Here is a 22,777-nt window from a genome sequence, read left to right as displayed (position 1 = left end):
TAAGCTCGCAATCGAAATGGCTTTCACAACAAATAAAATGGTCGAAAGAAACAAACGCGTACTGTAATGCATTATTGGTTTATTAGTATTCATTAGCGTCTTGGCAGTTTGTTGAATTATGCTGAATTTTCATATAGCATAAAGGAACAGTATATTGTAGAGACGGTGCAACACTTAATATTCATGGTAATCATCCTTGGCTTTTGGTGTTACATTTTTGACGATGCTGGAACAGCAGCGTCCAAGGTTTGATAACCAGTAACAAGAAATATCTTTAAAAAAGATATACGGCGTTTATTGTGGTCGATGTTTATGAACGATCAAAAGTTATCTCTATGAGATAAAAAGTAGCGGATGCCTTTTTTCTGCGCAGTTCTTAGCTACATCACAAGCAAATCAATTACGGGGTGTTGCGCCAGATTTCGTGGCTTATTTTGCTTTATGTGATATTATTACTCAGATATCTATATTTACAGAATAGAAAAACACAAGAAACATGAAAATAAACAAGTGCATATAGGTCAGCCGGCAATACTCGAATCTTATTTAATTGCATAATTATAGTATAGTGAATTATTGTGCTCATGCTTAATAAACTGGTCTAAGTGGATAAATATTTCTAATTAATTTTATCAAAATTGGTCCTTATCATGCAAATGTTGAAACCATATTAAAAATCGATGATTGACATACCACAATAATATCGCCGAATATCTTTATTTAGTATCTTTCTGATCAAAACAGACTTCAAGTGCACAAAGTTTACGAGACGGCGTTTATATAAAGATTTCTGCAACTGACCGCAAACTGACCTTGATACCTTGCGGATTGGAATGCAATGCATTACAGTCAATACGTTATTGTCAGTAAGACAGGTGTAACACAATGATCGCAACCCCTTCTGCGAACTCCGGTGATGAACTGTATATACACTCTGACTTTCACAATGGCCGCGAATTGACCCGAAACCTCGCGGGTTGAAATGCAATGCAAGTAAGTACTAAATATGACAACATAGCCTTTAGTATAAACGCTTTTGCGCTGGTAATTCTCTGAAAATAAAAGGTGAACGCACAAACTGTATTTATGTCGAAAATTGATTGTAAAACTGTTCTATCTATTGAGCCTTTTCATTAGAGATGATATTGTTTCATGCAGTAAAACAGTGTTACAAAGACGCGGATATGTTTCCAATGTTCTGGTGTTATACTCAAATCAGCCAATGTAATAAATGAAGTGTATTCATTCGTACCTAGCCGCGGGAACTTTTATTTGAGTATTATTGGACACTTACAAAGGTCAAGTCAGGGTGAAAATCTGGCTTATTACAGCTTACGCCGAAAAAAAATCTTCACAATGGCGACCTATGCAAAAGACTGAGCCAGTCCGATTGAGATAACTCGATTTTTCAGTTACTTCCCTTGGCATTCGCCACTGCGTAGGAGATTGCTCGTTGATTTTCATTGAAAACATTCTCCTAGCAGAGTTGTCGTTCGTGTTGATAAAGGTAAATATTAACAGAACAGCATATCCTGCGGAAACAGATTCAATAAGTGTATCAGAACGTTAATTTCAAATTAGTAATTTTACATCCATTTTATTTTTATGGACCAATGAAACAACTATATATTTTCTCTATTTTGTTTGATATTTGTTCTCGATTTAGTAAATAAATTGCGAATAAAAACATGTAAAATTAACTTTTTACGTGATCACAAAACTTAAGAATGCGAACGATTTCGAACCTGCAAATTGTAAACGCTGCACTGCTATGATATATATAGATAAAACAACATTTCTTTGAGCAATTGTGCGTCCCGCTAGCGCAGTGGTAAGGACGTTCGCTTTTTCACCTTTACGACACCGGTTCGATTACCGCTCCCGGTGCAATGTTATATTTTGTATGTTTTGTGGTCACCATTCCGGACAGGTGTTTTTTTCCGGATAATCTTATCCCCCCCCCCGCAGCATTTGAGCATATAAAAATTAAAAAAAGTATTTCAGTACAAAACAAATAGCTGGAAATTGCAGCTATCATTCAAAATTCGTCCCAACGGTCGTCAATCTAATCTTATTAGGTAGGAGTGCTGGACACACTCCGGGTCCCAACATTATGCAGCCTCAGCGCGGAGGTAACTCATTACCTTGGAAAAACACAAATACACACACTGGGTGCAGCCTAGGCGCGTATAGACTCAAACAAGGCAACAAACTCAAGTGCGGGCACAATCATTTAAAATTTACATATTGAATACGATACTCTAACAGAAATTACACAACCACCTAAGTGTACATACCATGTTTGATATTTCGTTCGATTGTTAGATTTCAGCATATACATGTATAAGGTCATTTCGCTATTAGTTAACTTATCCATATGTTCGTGGGCGAACTCGGATAGTCAAGTGCTCATACGATTGAGCTCACATGGTCCGGCTATGTGCTCATACCTACTTTCGAGAATCATCATGAAGGTATTGCCATACTTAATGAACAAGCATGTGACCCGCCTCCCAGTTTCGCTTAATGGGTCAAGTTACCCACGGGTACTACTTCCCCGTACCCCTAAACTTTTTTTTGTACAAAAAATGTTTCGTACGCAAATTTTTTTCGTACCAAATTTTTTTTTTCGTACCCAAAATTTTCGTTCCCAAATTTTTTATCGTACCCAAATGTTCGTATCAACATACACAATTGTGGTGATATAGATAAACTTAAATTGATGTTTTATATCCATCCTCTTCAAAAGCATCGTCACACCAGTACTGCCAGTACTTTGATTTGAAGTTGTCTCCTGCTCTTTTGCTCTCATTCGTGTGCGATATTCAAACGCCTAGCCGCGGCAATGTTTTCTAACACACTCAAAATAATCTCTGCGATAGGACGCTCAAGGCTATGCGACGGCGCCCTCACATAGTTTGCACGACGTTTGTGGGGACTGAACAGCGCACGTGACGTTCTGCATATGTGCTGGGAAGCCGCGTGACAGGATCACATTTATGGACGACCACAACAACAAACTACCACTGCAATGACCAAAAATTCTTATTTTCACATATTTAACCAATTTTGATAAATGTAAATTGTACCATAAGTAGTATGTCGAAGAAAATAACAATTTGGTGTAAGAAAAGAATTATTATTTTGTTACCCCTTTCTTGTCTTGTTTTGTCTTAATAAGCACTTCATACGATACGATACGAGTGTGTATTATTCAGATATAATTACTAAATGGTTATCAGGACGTTAATCAAGAACAATTGCTAAAAGTGTGATTCATTGAGTATGATCTCCATCTATAGTGATGTCGACTGTACCATGAATTGTCTATATAAATCGACGTTTGCGACAATGTCAATACAGATAAAAGCACAAATAGTCCGACCCATTCTTCGATGATAGAATTCATACACTTGAATTAGTTTCTTACAGAATTGGTGTTTTGCATGGCTTTGAAACACGCCATATGAAAAATCTTTCGCCGTAGTTCATGCTATTTTGGGCAGAAAACATTGACATTTTCAAAATTATCTCATATAAATATAATTTAAAGACATCTTACGCACTTTTCATCAAAATAAATTGACGAGGTACTACTATGGCTTGTCATTCAATGGAATTCTCAAACTGCATACTAGTTATCTATCATTTTAAATTTGACCATTTACATTTATTACATGTTTACCTCTATATTTCAATCACGTGTTTTGTTTTACCAGTTATTTCTTTTAAATTGTAAGATCAAATATTTATGAATCAAACTACGTCGGGTGTCAATAAACATATTGACAGAAATAAAGTTTGCTCAAAATACTCAGTCAATAAAAGAAACAACTCATTCAATTAAAGATTAAACGCCAATCTATACAATATCTTTGTGATATGAGAATATATACAGTAAATCCTTATCCGTTAGATGTGAACGGATTAAATTGTACAACAGCATGTGTGGGGGTAAAATGCAGTGAGACATTGTTAATACAAAAAATGTATGCTAATTAATTCAAATATATTGGAACGTCAAACATACGCATTTAACTAACATGTTTTAACTGTTCAAAAGACAGTAAAAACATAATCAAGGGTCACATAAATTCACGGTCAGTGACACATCCATGCAAACCAGAGACGAGGTCGATGAAATAGAAATCCAATTAAATACCTCAATAATTAACTGGTCGACCCACAAATATTCTAATAGAGATTAAATTGCGTTCATTTCCTAAATTGTCACAGTCAATTGAGGAATATAGGAAAATACGGAAAAGCACTGTAGTGAGTATGATATAATTATCGCTCTTAAACCTTTTTTTTTTTTGTTCTAATAACTAGAACGTGTTAAAACGAACTGCTTTCTTGTCTGCAGCCTTAGTCATGTGTTTAATGTCTTCAAAATCAGTGAGACATACGAAGTATATGCAAACTAAAACTCCAGTTGCATAAGGCAGACGGTCATTCTTATAATTAACTACAGGCACCTAACATATTATGCGTAACTACAACGTTTCAAATGCATTCTAGAGTAGGAGAATGCAACAAAGTCACAATATATCGCACAGCCTTCTATGTATCTATGGAAACAGTGTAATAATTGGGCATGTTAACCCATTTAAGCCTTGCGTCTAGAAAAAAGGCCTTTGCAAACAGCGTAGACCCAGATGTGACTTTGCATGATGCGGCGTCTCATCAGGGTCTGCACTGTTTGCTTAAAGGAATTTCTGTAAGAAATATTGTGACTATAGAAATACATATACTAGACATCCCTAATTTTGGAAATAAATTTATCCAATTTAGAAGGATGGGAGAGTCCACTAAGCATAAATGGGTTAAAAAGAAATCTAAACGCATTGTAATAATGCGGACGTGACTTTCAAATAAAATACAACGCGGCAGATATCATTTAGGACGGTGGTTCGGATAATTTGATCCAGTAGGTATTGATTACCGGTATGTGATTTTCCTGCTTCGATTAAAGGCATCGGCCCGCTAACTAATGGAATTGGACCTTCAAGAATACCTTTGCCTATTATTATAACTGATCGCATTTCAAATTAAACTGCCAACCAACTATTGACACTGGTCGTTACTTGGATTGCATGGTTGACTTACATGTTCACACATGAAATTTTAATTAAATTAGACATACACTTACTCATGGATTGTTAAGGCTTTTGGACGAAATGAATACGATATATGGCAATTGCATGAAGGGACAATATATGTTCCTTATCATAGGTTCGAAATTCCACATAACAAATCTTCAAAAACAGCATGGTGCTGAACGAGTTAACGTGAATTATATACAAGTTAAGCTTTAGTTTATTCCAAACAAGTAATGCTCGAATATTATTATCATTATTTTGATGTTAGTTTTTGTTGTTGGTTTTAAAGTTTACAAAAACAGAAATATTTACAAGATAATATCTTAAAAAATAATGTAATTCTACCCATTTGAAAAATGAGCATCGCGTATAGATTGTAAGATTGCTCCTTTAAATGTACGCGATTATTGCCCGAGAATGCGATGCACACCAACTGCCAGTAGTACGAAATACGTTGGCGTATCAAAAACAGCGTCTTTAGATTCTTAAGTGAAGCAGCATTGTTTAAAAAGGAATTGACAAATTAATTGCGTTGTCGTGCAAATGTCATGGTTTACACGCAATAAATCATACACGTACATCTATGGGGCACGAATAAAAACTAAAACTATTAAAGTATCTACATATTAGTGAACAGGTGCTTAGGTAAAACGTATTGTTAGTTTCAAAACTAAAATGGTTAGACACCTAATAAAATAGTTGAAAGATAAAAAGCGAACCCCTGGAAACAAACGCGTGAGGCATTATTGATTTATTAGTCTTAATTATCATTTAGGGGTTAAGTAGAATAATATGAGATCGACGAACAGCACGATAGATCAGACAATTGCAAAGATCAGTGCTACAGTGTTTTGTAACCATAGTAATCACTCACAAAAACGTATGCTCGATTAGAAAAAAAATGCCTTTAACAATAAATAAATAAACTAATAAAGTTAAAATGGCAAGCAATTTGGAATGTCACAATTCTTAAACATTACATTAAACAAAGCTTTTCATTAATTTTGAAACGTTAAGTCTTTCGGACAGAAGCGATCAAATTGTAGTAACATGCTGCAGAATAGGACATACCCGTTTGACACATTCGCGCCTTTTTAAAAGATAAGAAGCACCTTAGTATATACCTTACAGTGAGTACTTTACCATTAGGGTATGGACCGTGCTCTGTGGAAAGGGGGTTTAATGCATTTGCGTGAAGTGTCGTCCCAGATTAGCCTGTGCATTCCCCTTTTTTTATTTAAAAAAAAAAATTCAATCTTGGACAAATTATTTGTCAGAAAAAAATCAGAAACACAAATACATACACACATTAATACATAAGCGCATGAGTAAAAACACATATTCCAAAAGGACAAGATACATTTTATATGCAATCCCTTCATCAACGATGGTAGAGGCATGCAAATATATGTAAAATATATAAGCTGTTACACCGAAACCCTTATATAGGCTTATTCGCTCTTCCAAAACGCCCTCGTGTTAGTATATTACTTAAGTTAACCTGAAGTAAATCTATAACAATTACTGTCAATATGATTACTTTTATATATGCGCCATATATATGAAAACTGAACCATGAATTATATGAGTCGCGTTCTGAGAAAACTGGGCATAATGCATGAGCGTAAAGTGTCGTCCCAGATTAGCCTGTGCAGTCCCCACAGGCTAATCAAATTGGATTTTTGCTAAGAAGAGACTTTATTTAAACGAAAAATTTCATAAAAGCGGAAAGTGCATTATGTCCAGTTTTCTCAGAACACGACTCATATATTTGAGCCCTGTTCTGGAAAACTCGGTTCAATGCATGCGAGGAAAGTGTCGTACGTGATTAGTCTGTGCGGACTTCACAGGCTAATCTTGTATGAATTTATGGAATTATTTGTTGAAAAGAATCTAATCGGACAGTTTTGTCTCTGATTAGCCTGTGCACAGGCTAAACTGGGACGACACTTTACGCACAAGCGCAGTTCTCTCAGAACGAGGGTCGTTTGAATCAAAGAATAAGATAATGATAAATGAAATAATGGTACAAACGATCCAACCCGTCATTCGATTACAAAATGTCTTGACTATTGACACTTTGTTCTTACGGTGTCGTTGCTATAAGCTTCGAAGAACGCCAAGTGATAAATATGTCGCCAGAGGTCGTGCATTTAGTGCTATGAAGACTTAGACGGAGTTTAAAAAAAAAATACATTAAAAGTAACGCAGATTTAATAAAGCATACTTACAGACATATAACGCCCTTTTAAACAAAATAACTGGATTCTCCTCCAACAGTTTAATTAAATCCGCTCATACGAAGCATGAACCGTATCCCTGCCTGACGTGAGTTAATGAAACATGAACACTTACATGAACATCATTCAAAGTACACCCATTCATTTGTGAATTGTCTAAGCTATCGTGTGCTTTTGAAAAATAAGCATTTTATGAGTCAATATTGTTCTTGATGAATGTGTTCAAACTAAATGATATCATGTTATACTATAACCCTTTAATGTATTTATTTCAGTATATTTGGACGTCCAACATACGCAAATAACATACGCGAACCAACAATAATGTATGTCAAGTAACTTGTTTGAGCCAGAACAGAGTCTTTTTGTGACGCGCTAATGCAAACCAGATCCGATGTTCACACAAACAAAATCCAACTAAACATGTCAATATTTAACCCCATAAACCTGCAAATAATCTTATAGAGAATTCCATGTGCGTCCATAGTCCTAATTGTTTAATTTAATCGCGTGATATTGGGAATAACAGTTACAATATACAACATTATACAATAGAGAAACTAATGACACATTATAGCATTTTGTGAAAAAAGTTGTCGTTAATTACAATGTGATTAACATATTATCTTGGTGTTATAGTTGCACCTGTAGGTGAAAAACTTAAAACATGCTGTTCAGTGATAGTGGCACAGTTTCAGAACAGTAAGACATATAACACTGATTAGTCGACAAGATACAAACGTTTGATGACATCAATACATAAATGTTGATAACAAGTAAAAGTGTTTACGAATTTTTTTTTTATGAAGACCTGTCGTTGCACGTATATATAACCTGTCATATGTTAGATACATTTAGTATTAGCATCTCCTTCCGACTTCATTGACCGATTGTTTTATAAAGCATGATATGTTATTAATTTTCCATTGTAACAAACATCAATGTCACAATCGCACATTGCTTGACCTGACATTTCTGAGTATTCTGGTATTTTACTTGTAATATATTTGATTTGCGAATAACTTAACCGATATCAGTGGAAGTGTACGTTAATAATTAGAATGTAATGATAGATTAAACAAACACAATGATAATAGCAATTTAATACTTTAATACCAAGACAAAATGCGGAAACAATATCAGGATACATGTTCATACTGGAGAAAAATTTTGAAAGTTTAATAATCAGTATGTTAAGGGGATAAATATATGGCGTTTTGAAATATTTAATACATATTTGGTCTTTAATAAGTGGACGTTTAAGTTAACAATCTGGGGAAAGCATTCTATTTTAAGCTCAATCTACCATATTGTCGATTATAGCTAATCCAAAAAAAAGTTTGGAGCATGCAGGCCCACTTAATGAACATGTGTGAATTACTTTTTTTCAGCTCAAGCTCGTATTTTATGCCAATTGCTAAGAAAAAAAAAAGATTTGGCGGAAATCGTGTGTGGTGAAGCAGAACCATTTGCAAATGTTTGGTAAATAACCTTCTAAGGAACATCAGTGTACAATGTTTTGAAGATTGACCAACAACTTAAGAATCTGTCGAAGGTACACAGCTTTAACGCAAATTGTATTTTAAGGCCAAGCGGCCATTTTAAGCAGTGGGGCGTTTTTTTTAAATATATATTTGCAGCATATGACCACCAAATAAACAGTTGTGTGCAATTATTTTCAAAACTAACTATCATTGACTACACCGTAACCCCTCTACCAACCGCCCTCTCGTCTACCCGACTGGTTTTCGCTAATCTATAAGAAGATGTTTTATTTCTGTACCTTTTGTTCGTTCAATGCATTTAAAAGATTACTTTGAGTTGCGTGGTACTATAGTTAAAAGTCATGACGTGGAATCAGTTTAGACACGAAGGCCTCCGGCACCAAATTACATAATTACCCATATAAACAGTTCGAACGTTCATAATACATACTTTCTAATGGGGTATTGAGTACGGTTATTCTGAATTCATAATTTATTATATTTAGGATTTTTATCTTTTCTTTTTGTGTACCGTAATTACTCATGTTTTCGGACACTTAAAAATAATAAAAAATTTTCGTGTCCGAAAACTTAGATACGAAAAATATTCACAAAATACATGTGTCCGAAAACTTAGAGTCGAAAATTGAAGTGTCCGAAAATAGCGCCAATTATATCAACGACTACCGGTAATAGCACGCGCTTGTAAAATACCATGCCGTATAGTACAAATTACAGCTATATATGTTTGCACTGCATTTTAAATAATTTTAAATGCTTAATTTTTTGACAGAAAGTTACTACAAGGTTGTACTTTGACCAACGAGTTCCAAGATGAGCATTTGATGTACCGATACTCGCTAGTATGAACCTGTAATTAACGAAATAAAAAAGCAAACTATAAATTATTTGTTTGTTCATTTCCTATAGTTGTTGTCGAACAGCTTCCATTGCTCGTACAACTTGCAATCCTGAGTGCATCACACTTTGAAGCGTTTAGTATTTTCCACAGTTATTTTACTGAGAAGTGGGAGTACCATTACGGTAGATAATTGAACTGTTTATTGGCACTACCCCCGGTAACTGTCATAACGCTTATGCTTTCGGGCGAAACCATTGTTTAATACCGGTTTACAAGGTTATTTACCCAATAACGCACATGTAATGGTCCGTTGCACTCAGGCATGCACCTGCCATGTTTTATGATGTTAATCTGGTTGTAAAACCCCATGATTGAAGTGTCATTAGATATCAATAACAGGACCGAAATTTGATAAAATAGCGCTGTAAAATATACTGTCCGAAAACTTAGAGACATTAATTATGGACGAAAACTCGTGTGTCCGAAAATTAAGAGTCACGAAAAATAATTATTTTTGCTAAAAAGGGGGTGTCCGAAAACTTAGAGTGTCCGAAAACATAGAGTAATTACGGTACGTTCTGTTGTTGACTTATTCGCTTATTCTCACTTACGTTTACTCGTTTGTTTTGTCGTCCATTCCTTCCAAATATTGCCATTTACACAAAGATAGATTAATAGGGGACCATGATTAAAATTAAAAGCAACATCATCATTTTACTAGAATGAGCACAACTGTGGTGTTCAGCATTAGGTAATAGTAAACATGTTATAAAGGATATAGAATCTAAGTTATTAGAAAAGGAAACTGTTAAATGGAAAAATTTAATTAATAGAGAATCTGGACAAAGAGGCATAGGAAGAAATAAATTAAGAACTTATATACTATTTAAAGTAGATTTTGGTTCTGAAGCATATATTAGCGGTAAAATACCATTTAATTATAGAAGTGCTTTAACGAAGTTTAGGTGTGGTGTGGCGCCGCTTAGGTTAGAGACCGGCCGGTTTGAAAATATTGAGCTATGTAATAGAACATGTTTCCATTGTACAGATATGATCGAGGATGAAATACATGTACTCTTTCACTGTCCGTTGTATGTTGATGCAAGGAAAATGCTAATGGATAATTTAAGTGTAAATCCTGATAGTCATGCCATGTCAGATTGTGAAAAATTGAAATACATATTTACTACAGAGAATATAGTGTACTTATCAGCCAAAACCTGCTATTCTATTCTTCATGAAAGGAGAAAATACATCTACTCAAAATAGGTTTAAAACTGTAATGAGACCTATTTTGGAGTACATGTATTTTATCCTTTTTATTATTTCATTTTTTTTTCATTATTATATCCACAATTGCAACATGTTAGGTAGTGCAAAATAACTTCCTTCCTTAAATGGTGTACACCCAGAATGAGGAAACCCAATCCTGTATTAAGTCACACAGATTGTTATGGGAAACTGGGTAGGGTTACTGATTCCTGGGGAAGAAGTATGAACTGGATTCCTGTTCTGCTAAGTATGTCTCTGTCATTCTGGAGTCATAGTTCAGGGGGGTTGTTATTGTTATAGTTATACTTTTTAACTGATATGGTTTTAAATTGTAAACTATGTAAATATGGTCTTTGTAAATAGTGTCGGTTAGTTTTAATCTAAGCGTGGGTAACCATTGCTAATGAATTAATGTCCGACCTGGTCAGAGGTGATAATTGATATCTTAAACAATTTTATATTAAACGCGTTAGTGCCTCTTTTCGCCGTGTCAGTATTTTACGTCAATTTATCTTATGTCAGTTCTTAATTATGTATTAGCAATGGCAACCTAACTTTTAACCTAACTTGTTTAACGTAAATATGTATATAGAGAACAAGTATGTGGAAAATACGCAATATTTAACTCTTCATACATGTAGTCTCTTATAATTCTTATATAGAATGGCCATTTTCATGTTTTATGTGTGTTTTAATGCTATGAAATTATGATGTACATGAAATGGATGAGACTTTAATAAAACATTGAATTAAATTGAATATATTGAGAACGGATGTAAAATCTGTTTGGTACATTGGTCCTTTAAATTGTAGGAATACGACAAACACTTTTGTCACACATGAACATCTCCGGGCACATTTATGATTGAACGGTATCCCAATTACAAGCATTGCAGTAAAATAAATGATCTATAATTGCTAACCGTTGTTCAAACGAATAGTTCGTATTCATAACTGGAGATCAGTAATTATGTTAGCGTTAACGAGCAAGCAATATCAATGGCCTTTTGGTGCTGATTGGTCCGTTTCAACTGATCATAATGCGTATGGACAGGGCAGTTCAATAACAGATTTCTTTTATGACCTGAATTATTGTACAACTTAAAGCGTAGAGCGGACTGTGAACATAAACAAGTAATAAGAAGCGGGATTTAGAGGCTTAAGTAATAAAACTGACATTTGTATCAGGAATATCAACAGTAGTCATCGTCCCGAAGTGAACAATGCCGAATAAATAGAATTGTAAAATAAAAAGCGACGAAATTATTGTTGAAACGAAATAAAAATCAACGTAAGATCTCGACTTGAAATGATAAAATCGTGATAATAAACAGTATTTCTCGTAAACTTATGAGCATACACCAATAAACGATAAAACGATTAACCTATCTACACATTAGTGTGACAAAAATGTTAAGGTTTAACTGTTGAAGTGTGAATTCATTGTCAGTGTCGAATTTGAAATTGATTTGGATAACAAATAAAACGTCGAATAATAGAAGGATGCCTTCAAAATCAAGTGATATCTGTCAGGCGGGATTATTATTTTATTTCAATTTTTCCTCACATAAGGGGTTAAGTGCAATTCATTTGGTCGTCAAAGTGCGTCATAAAAATGAGATCAAATATATTCACAAGTGTTCGTGGTTATTATCCCGTTTGGTATTTAATTAATGCTAGTTTATTACTGTCCCTGCCTACGCCGCGAAGATGTTTGGCTTCATGCCGATAACGTTAACACGATTAAATGATTGCCTATTCGAAATAGAATGCAAATGTTACACAGCTGAAATCTTGAGTATTTTTTCACATAGCATTCGAAAGGCCTTTCAAAAAAAAAAACTAACAAAAACAGTCTTACAGTAAAATCAAAGTACTGACAGTACTGGTGTGACGATGCTTTTGAGAGGATGGATATAAAAGCATCAAGTTAAGTTTATCTACATCACCACAATCACCACAATTGTGTATATTGGTACGAAAATAATTTGGTACAAAAATTTTGCGAAAACAATTTTGGCATGAAAACAAATTTGGGTACGTAAAAAATATTTGGGAACAAAAAAATTGGGACCGAATTTTTTTTGGGTACGAACAAAAAATTGGGGATGAAAAAAAAATTGGGTACGAAAAAAAAATTGGGTACGAAAAAAAATTGGGTACGAACAATTTTAGGTACGGAAAAAAAAATTGGGGGAACGGGAAAGTAGTACCTGTGGGGAACTTGAACCACACTCGCACATTTTCGGCCCTTTCCGTAAAACATCAGATACGTTCCTCGAAGGCAATAGTATGAATACACATTTCGGAAGCGGTAATGCGGTCCTACCTACGCGCGTCAAAATGTAAGCGAAATATGTACACAAGTCTGTCAGGAATGATTGAATTAACGAAGAAAATCGTGTATTGATGTAAGTTTTTTGAAGAAATGTGCAGAAAATATATTAAACAAGAGATGTGTTTGTGAAACACAATGCCCCCTGCTGCGCAGCTTTGAAGCCATATATTATACCTTTGACCTTGAAGGATGACATTGACCTTTCACCACTCAAAATGTGCAGCTCCATGGCATACACATGCATGCTGAATATGGAGTTGCTATCTTCAATATTGCAAAATTTGACCTTTGACCTTGAAGGATGAACTTGACCTTTCACCTATCAATATGTGCAGCTCTATGAGATACGTATGCACGCCAATATTGAAAAAGTTATGGCCAATGTTAAAGTTTTCGGACAGACAGACATACGCTTTATATTTGACATTTGACCTTGAAGGATGACCTTCACCTTCACCTTTCACAACTGAAAATGTGCAGCTCCACGAGATGCACATGGATGCCAAATATCAAGTTGCTATTTTCAATATTAAAAAAGTTATGGCCATTAAAGTTTTCGGACGGAAGGACAGACTGACACACTGACTGACTGACTGACAGTTCAACTGATATAGGCCACCCTACCGGGGGCATAAAAAGCAATGGCGATATTTTTCTCAGCCACATAATTGTTAATAGTTTGATATCACAAAATGAAAGTGAAAGTAGAACTGTCAAAAATGACAACCTGTCAACGTGTTGTTTTTGCTGGCACGAGAGGGCGATTACACCCAATGTATTCACATTTTGACCATAGGCTTTGTCAATGACCATTATAGTATGGGTAGCTTTGATATTATTTATTGCTATCATGTAACTGCATGATTGTGTATATGTTTACAATAAACAAAGCATAAATAATAATATAAATATACTGATTTAGCTTATAATAATCTGAGAACTATAGCCAGGTCAATTAAGGACTTAAAATACAATTTTGTGTCCTGATTTCATGAAGAAATGACCATGCATGTCCTAGATTTCAAATTCAAGGCCCTGGTGTGACACATTGGTAGCATTACCGTTAAACTGTTACCAGGCTTATGAAATTAGTTTTGATTGAACTATCTAAGGTAATGTAAATCAGGCACTGATTTTTCTTGTTTTAATACAGTCATAGATCAGTTGTGGCCTCTGGGTAATGACCAATTTTGCTTACTTGTCACACCCTTAAAACTTTCCACACGTCTATAATAGCAAATCTGGATTTAGGTGATCTTCAATGGTACATTTAAACTTTAGCTCTGTTACAAGAGTGCTGGTTAAGTCCAGTCACATCTTTAAATCTAGGCCATGTCAAAATCAAAGTGTAAAAGACAAATGAAAGATGCGTTCATTAATTATTGTCCAGTTGTTTACTACTGCTGTAAGTTTTTATATAAAATGACTGATGAACATCATGTGAGAGAAAATTCACATTATCATTGTATATCAGGTTTAGCAGCCTTTTAGATAACAAAGTATGCTAGTTTTCAATGTCGCTTCTGGGGATCAAACCCGTAGGGCTTTTAGGAAGATTCTGAAATTTTCGATCCCTCGAGAGCAGTCAAATATTGCCGACTCGGTTTTTTGAGTCGGTTCATGAGGGATAATGGAGCTTGATTGGTCATTGTCGGCTCTGGTACTACTTACATGTACCCCGGGTACTCTTAAGTATACTTACATGTACCCTGGGTACTCTAAGTATACTTACATGTACCCCAGGTACGGTAAATAAACGTAATTGTACTCGGTCCATATTAGACTGTACCCGAGTTGTATTCGCGCCCAAAATCCGATGTCGTCAAACGCGCAACCGATTATCTTAAACACACTTCTCTTCAAAAAACACTGCATCAACATGCTTTTTGAGTATGTGTTCCGATAATATAAAGGCCATTCTATAGAAAATTGACAAAAATGTGTATATATAATTATTACAAAAAAAATAGGCGACAACGACTGATTTAGGGTTAAATTTCCCGGGTACATTCTAGTATATTTACCGTACCCGGGATACATGTAAGTATACTTAAGAGTACCCGGGGTACATGTACGTAGTACACGAGCCGACAATGAACAATCGAGCGATACTGGAAGGTGCAACATCTCTCACGCCCCCTAGCATCGCCTTTAGCAGTATTCAATTCTCAACAGGAAAGTGCTGGAGTCATTGATCCCGAGGGACAAGAAAAACAGTTTATAAATGTTCCAAATAAATAATTTGATTAATGACAATTCTATTATTTGAGCCAGGTCACAGGAAAAGCGCAGTCAAATCAGTATCCAATTAAATTATTTGTTATTGTCAGGAAAACGCTTTTAAGCAAACAGCTTTCAAGCGACTGCAGGCTGATCTAGATCCAAACTGGCCACAATCGCCTTAATGTCTCTTTTACTGTGACACAGTTCATTTAACTTTAAAATGATAAAAGTACTAACACTAAGAAAGAGTACGAACCAGTAAAGAGTTTGAAATCAATGTTGAATTTCAGGACAGCTTGGTGATCTGCAAATCCCCGATGAAATGTTGATATCGGGTATCATAGTCATTCAATAAGTCGCAAAATGCTCGAATACAATTTATAAAGCACAATGTGACTTATATTGATAACAAAAAATACCAGTATGCCAGTTTTGCCGTGTCAAGCTGTTACGATCCAGAAAGTCCTTCATTCACATCGAGTATATATCCTTCGAATTCCAACTATTGTTGTCATAAGCGGAGATTTAGTGAATAAATAATTCATATATCCTAAATGACAGCTTCTAAATAGCGAAACAAGCCAATGTATGCAGTAAGAAAGTTTTGAATCGAGACTCTCATGGGGGCGGCCATTGTTGAATGTTGAAACACGAACGACAACTCTGTTAGGGGAGTGTTATCAATGACGAGCAATCTCCTACGCAGTGGCGAATGCAAAAGGGAAGTAACTGAAAAATCGAGTTATCTCAATCGGACTGGCTCGGTCTTTTACATAGGTCGCTATTGTGAATTTTTTTTGATGGTTATCATACCTTGGACGATACTGTTCCAGCATCGTCAAAAAACATACTTTCAAACAGACGTTAGTTCTATTAGGCTATTATCAATTATATTAGGGTTTAAATAGAATTAATTGGATCTTCAAAAAAAAGGTTTATAACTAAACATTTTCAAAAAGGTTCAATGTCTTGGCAAATTTTTTTTTGTAAAAGGTGATTACCGTATACGCTGAATGTATCATATCATTGACATATTTGCCGAAAACTGCAACAGCCAGTAAAAGTAACTGATGGAAACTATCAGATAAAGCAATTTATGTAAATGTAAAATTAGCGCTTTAAAATAATTACAAATGCCTATACATGTGTCCGTAGTACTTGGATGCTCTTACTTTTGATTCAAAACTCCACTTACGTTTACAGAAGTGAACCAACATACACAGGTAACTGGCACAAGCACTGCTGTATATGTTTGTATGGTTTCATCACTCGAGCAGTAATACATTTTAAGTTACACGCGATGCAAGTTCAAACATTAATTATTTAGCGCAAAAGAGCTATAAGTCCGGTGATGTAAAACAACAATTGAACCAAAATACCCATATATGTATGCTGGTTAATATGTGTGTTTAGTTGCATCACTTTATAAAGTATTTCCGAGTCAATTTAGACCTAAAAAACAACAACGACGGAAGGTCGGAAGTATGGACAGATGGACAAGAACAATGCCACACGTCCCATCTAAAAGTGGGATCTTAAATGAATTGCACAAACAATACTGCTACATAACATCATTATATCTATGTCTAAAGTTAACAGCAACTGGGTCCAATGCTGTTCAAACCGTCATAAATACACCATAACAAAACGCCGAGCAGATTAACATCAATAAGCTAATCTTCAATATATGTAGTGGACCTTTTTGGTACACAAGTCAAACACCAAGATCTTAATAACACAAGTACGTAAAATAAGCATATATCATGAGTATAAAACGCACAATAATTGCAGAGAGATAAGCGTGATCCGACATGGGTAGGTTGTATTTCTTAGAAACATATATACAAATTACTACTGTGACCGAGTATTGCAAAATTTATGACACACTCTTTTATCAAGCTCTAAAACGATAGGCAATGTCGCATTAATGCTCTTTCTGACCATATTTTGCAATTCACCAAAAAAGGATTAATTTCAATTTATATTTGGATCATAATACAGACACAATAATGAAGCTCGCGACACACTTATTTCGTTAAATTAATATGTTCGCTTTAATGCGTCATAGCATAGCAAAAGTGTATTATTGATAACAGGCTTACGTTACAGATACCGCAAAAATTACGGCCTTTTGTACCAACATTATCAAGCAATGGGTATTCTCCGGATATACATTGTACTTGAACTAGTTTTCTTGTAAAAACGGCGACATAATTGTCATTATCAAACACGCACGAACAATTTCTGGAAGTTTGATGATTCGATAACTCTGATATAATTTTTCCATTGAAAACGTTAACCGCACATGACATTGTTCATGGAACACAGAATACGACCCTTTGTTGTGTGATTAATACAGTATTTAAAGCATTTTGCTCGATCCTTACTATCTTCGAAAATACTATGTTTTGTCTTACGGGACTGTTCTCTTACAGCATTGGTATCTTGTATGGCATTGAAGCACGCAATGTAATTTATATATTGTGTAAGGTCGTGTTATGTATGGCATCTAACGAAGGCAAGCAAAATAAAGGAATGGTTGTACATTTTCAGAAATATTATCAGAGAAGAAAATGCTGAAGACATTGAAGAAAATATAAAATTTGTTAATTGCAACATTAAATTAACAAACATATGAGATGAGATAATCGCACCATATAGATTTTAAGGAATGAAATGTTTTACATTCGATGTTTTATATTTTTAGTATGCTATTTGCATACTTCATTAGGTCCTTCCGCGCCTAATGCTACATTATGTAAGGAGCCGGAACGTGTCCCGGAAACTCCTATCTAATTAAGTTACAAGATTAAGGACATTTACGTTACTTTGAATTACAGCTGCTTTTTCCGGTGGAAAACCCGGAGCAAATGCCACATGTATATTGTTGCCGCCAACCAAACTCACATTCGCCTTAAGCGGATATTAAAATCGGGTCGCTAGACGACACGCGCTTGTACCAATCAAATCGCCAACTGGACAGCAATTGCAGGGCACATTGTGTGGGATTCAATGATAAAAGTCATTCTGCGTCTTGAAAACGTCAATATCATAGCACCCACATGCAAAGTAAACCTCATAAAAAGTAAACTTAGAAACAGGTCTTACTTCAAAAGCGCCATACGGTTCAACCATTAATTAAAGCGATGACGGTATTGAAAGTCTTTTGGCAAAATACGTAGACGTTTCTGCTTAAGAAAATGTTTAAGGACTGAATAAAAATCTAAAAGCCAATCATAAAAAGGAAGATTAAAATAAAAGAATAAGTACACATATATGAAACAAGAAATAATAAAATATATGCTGTATCAATCGGAAAATCAGCAACACCTATCCAGGGAGGTTGGTATTTTGCGAGGAAGTAAATGCCCGGATATAATGTTATTTCTGATTGGCTGGGCGTTTATTTATTCTCTTGTTTTAATTTGGAGAATAAATGGCTGTCTACAGATATGGCCGTTGTTTGTTTATTGAAAAGATGAAGTAAATATTTCTCATAGCTATTACAGGCTACTTCGTGAGATTTACACTAGGTGGTATACACTTTATCATTACAGCATTATTATTTACGAGACAGTACGACTTTTTAATTCGGAAGCTATGGTTAAAGTTTTATCGTAGTTTTCCTGCTGTGTTTGTAACTTCTAATTATACTGTAACGATCGCTTCATTTTTTGTTGGTCGCGTGGCGACAAGCTAATGTTAATACACAAAATTTCAAGTCGGTTCGACTTATCTACGAAAAGCCTACTACCTGCCACATCTGCGCGAGAAAGAGTTGTATAATTTATGCAACAGGTTTGAGTTCTCCAACTATATTCATTCACAAATTGAAACATTATATGAATATTGTGTCAAATGTAATAGTTTCGAACGGAGCTTATATAGAAAAGAATCAATAAACAATGATTGTATTATACATGTCGCGGAAGAGATTGTTTATGAATGATTAAGATTGTTTATGAATGATTTAAATAGTCCACTTTCTGCTGCGTCTTCACGACGTAGTATTTTTGCTCAGCCCATTCATAATCTGATGCTATTAATAGATGCGGCTGATGATAAACAAGGGAGAGTCAACTTGCACGGATCAGGGACCTATACAAACCTATTGTTTGTATAGGTCCCTGCACGGATGATAACAACGCAATAGTATAAGGTTACGCTTGTTAATCTGAGGCTAATAATAGATTCGGGAAAACAACGCAATTGTATAAGGTTACGCTTGTTTATATTCTCAATTTATAAAACGTTATACATGCTAAAACCGAATATAACAAACAATTAAATATGACACGAATGATTTGTTTCGTAACCTCGTTCATGCTTCTACAGCGGTGATTTCTGGGAAACGTTCTTTTGTTCTCAACAGATAGCGGCGATCTTTTGTATTTACGGGTGCTAACAACGCAATAGTAGAAGGTTAAGCTTGTTGGACATGAGTTCGCCAATTACTACAGGTATACTATAGACAACCTCAAAAATGCCTCATAATCGCTAAAACCGAAAACGACTAAATAGAACAAGAAAAATCTGTTTAAAATGTAGTCGGCTAAACGCTGACTTTGAAATAAAGCTTGCAATTTACTTTTCTGAATAAATAAATAAAATGAAAACAAAAGTTCAACTACATGTGTATTGTGAGTTTTTTTCACTTATAAGTTGCATATTCACCACATGAAATGTGTGTTGTCAGTGTCAAATCACACATTAGTGTAAGAAGATAAAAAATATACTACGGGAGTGCACATCATATGTGTCTTCACATGCCTTATTATGATTCTATTTCTTCACTATCAAAATATATCGTATGTTAATGTTTGATTTAAAGGCAGTTTTCTTTCGACACATTTAAATCACACTTTCATAGCCGCGTCATGCGAAAATGGGTCTTATGCGTTTCGACCAGCGTTTCTTAAACTCGACATGTGCATTTGCGCAGTCTGGTCAGAGGCTATGTTGTTCGCTATAAAATCACTCAATATGTTATGGTCTCATTATGTATTTCCTGACCAGACTGAGAGATGAGCAGGCTGAGTGGGTTATATATATATGATGGGTGCATATGGAATAAGGCCCACTTTCGCATGACGAGGGTCATTAAAAATCTCATTGCGAATTGTAAATGGCACATTTTAGCACAATGCTTTTCGATACAAAATTAAATTCAAAATAGCAAACTTGTAAATAAGGGCAGCCTATCCAGGCGTTCAGGAACGATTTCCAGACGTGCTGAAGGAGTACGGCAAACATTGTGGTTGGATAATTAAACGATTTTCTTCTTATCGTGACACTATACTATTTTGGTAATGATTGTTTTCTCATCTTGAAAGCAAAACTGAAATTCTGTGAAATAGATTTTAACGCGTAATTGAAACTGGGCCACAATTTGTGTCGTATGAACATTCAGAGAGTAGTACGGAATTCCTTACACTGAACAGTGCTACATCCTTTGCGCTGAGCACAGACACAGTGATGTAACCAAAGTTCAGAGGTTTTATCTCGAATCAGTCTATGAAATATTCGAAAATATTTATGCGTGTCTGCTGGCGTTATTTAAAAGTCATTAAGATGAAAAGCTGAGTAAAACAGCTATGCCGAAAAAGCGCATGAGTGCTCTATACCTATGTTTAGGTAAGAGTTGTTGACAACGTGTGAACTTCTAGGGTTACAAGTAATGCATAAACAACAATGTACGGGTCAACAGGGCTGTCTTGATGACTACCTAATTCGTGAGTAAAAAGTATTGCTCGCAGATTTATTAATTATTTATTTTCATCAATGATCTTCTTGTATATTTTGAATTTGTATATGGTTTCAAAAATCAAAAGTTTTGTAAAGTGAATTTTCATCATGAAATTATATGTATATTCTTAGTGAGATAGGTATTCGATATTCCAACAATATTCATTTAATATGATGGTGAATGCAAATTGTCTTTATATTCAGTTCTCATTGCCATTTTTATTATACTTTCTATGCTTTCAGAACGTCCAAAAAAGGCCATGTTGTTTTTATTTTGTCTAAGTTATCTCTATGAAATAAATAGGATGATAAAAAGTGCACACAAAGCTCGACCCGTGCGTTATGACAACCTCTTCATAAATGTGAATGGCTTGTGTTCATTTCAAACTTGCGATTAATTTTGAAAAATGAATTGCGTCTTAAATTATGCAATAGCGAACAACTTCAGTGCCTTCAGCGCTTTGATTGTTTATCATTTAAGCAGAAAGAAAATGTGTTGTTGTTGTTGTGCTGTTGTTGTTGCTGTTATATTTACCAACTACGTTTCTTACGCAAAATAGTACATGCACGCTGTATTTTGGAGCACAGTATCTGAAGTCGTTTATCCTTATTCAAATTATTAAAAGAATTTCAATTAATATGAAACATTATTTTTATATTAATATAAAACAAAAATATTTTAATTTGACCCCCTCTTTTTCCGCACCAAATCGCAAGGTAAATGTTTGCTAACACAAATTTTAACGATATTATAGCCCTGAAAAGCTGCTCAGTCTTCTGCAATAAACAATACAATGCAATTATATATCCGTTACACCTATTTAAAGAAACGTACCCCCATTTATGAAAACATTGAAAAAGTATTTTATATCAGCATCCCGTCGGGATGCGAACGCGTGACCTCTATATGCGTAACCGATTGCGCTACCAATGCGCAAAATGCAATCTTATCAAAGAACGACAAATAAATCTCATTGAGGTTATTATTTTGCGGTTATCTCCCTTTCGTTCAAAACCATACAATAATAAGCTCGGATGCAGACCTGACCACAGGTGGTTAGCGTGTGGCTATGATATTAATTAGTAACGAGAGCGCCGATGGCGTTAAAAGCATAGGTGCAAGATACAGGGAAGAATGGCGTCACGTGGTATAATGTAGTTCGATATCGCCATTCGCGAATTTCTCAAATCAATAATTTCAAACAATTACCGACTATTTAAATAGATAATCTTTTCATTTACATTAGTGTTTGAAACGCTTATGAAAAATAATTACCCAAGCCTTTCAAAATTTAAGCACGGACAGATCTGTATAGAACTATTGTTTTCACAAATGAAAATAGACGCTACCCTATTCGTCTGCGTCAAGAATTTGTCGTAAAACTTGTGGTAAGCATTAGATGCAGACGTGCACAACAGATTGAGTTCTGAATACAGATTTCTGAATGCAGATTTTTATAGAAACTCCTCACAGCAGTTACTTCCCTTGCTTCGCCCGGTCAGTAACTTCT

This window comes from Dreissena polymorpha, chromosome 6 (assembly GCF_020536995.1).
Source record: "Dreissena polymorpha isolate Duluth1 chromosome 6, UMN_Dpol_1.0, whole genome shotgun sequence".
Classification (NCBI taxonomy): domain Eukaryota; kingdom Metazoa; phylum Mollusca; class Bivalvia; order Myida; family Dreissenidae; genus Dreissena; species Dreissena polymorpha.
Note: the sequence above shows the minus strand (reverse complement) of the source record.